The sequence below is a fragment of the Odontomachus brunneus genome, unplaced genomic scaffold, assembly GCF_010583005.1.
Source record: "Odontomachus brunneus isolate Ranch 3 - 2012 unplaced genomic scaffold, Obru_v1 Obru_scaffold_121, whole genome shotgun sequence".
NCBI lineage: Eukaryota > Metazoa > Arthropoda > Insecta > Hymenoptera > Formicidae > Odontomachus > Odontomachus brunneus.
The window spans coordinates 145,450-146,327 of NW_022639571.1; positions in this window are offsets into that span (position 1 = coordinate 145,450).

Genomic DNA, 878 nt, shown 5'->3' on the forward strand with positions numbered 1-878 from the left:
TCCAAAGCATTTCCCATTTAGAATATAAAATATTGTGAAATAAATTTATTTTAATAACTCTCTTTGTCTAATATTACATTTGTCGTAGGATATTTTGGTATAATTTTATAGAATAATATGTAAAAAAATCATATTTAATAGTTAATATCTAGTGGAATATGATTCATCGGGATTATAACTAAAAGCATATACCTATAAAAATATATAGATTATTAGAAATAGCAAAAAAAGAAATATATTTTATGAAATTACGATACTATATTTGTTATTAGGATTTTTTATTCGCTTTAATTTCCAGAATAACATTATAAAGTTTTGTGCTTTATTGTGGGGTGTCATGCACTTGGACTATATAAAATATAACTATATCGATATCTATATTAAGAAAGTTTAGAAGCCAGTTAAGAATTGTAATTTATTAATTACCTTAACATACATTCTTCAATTTTTACGATATTATATATATATATATATATTGTTTAGAGGACGCATGTATACCATTTGTATATATTTCTTAGTAAGATATATATACAGCAACAATAATTCATATTTTTACTTTTTCAAAATATTAATGATTGTTCAAAACTTTCAACTTCTTCTTTCTTCAATATTTTTTTTTATACACAAGTTACATGTAATAACATTTATAAGAAAAATTTATAAGAATCCCATGCGCGTTTATTTGCAACATTCTATTTAATAACGTTTATTCATATTTCGTTACCTTTTCAAATACCGAAATCAGTTTGTCAATATTAACTAGCGAACCAGAGGACTTTTTAATGTCGCTTCTACAGTAGTCTGCTATAGATCTGAAATGTGAACAGCTCAGTTATAAATCTGCTGTGGACAGATAACTACATTATTTCTATTACAAG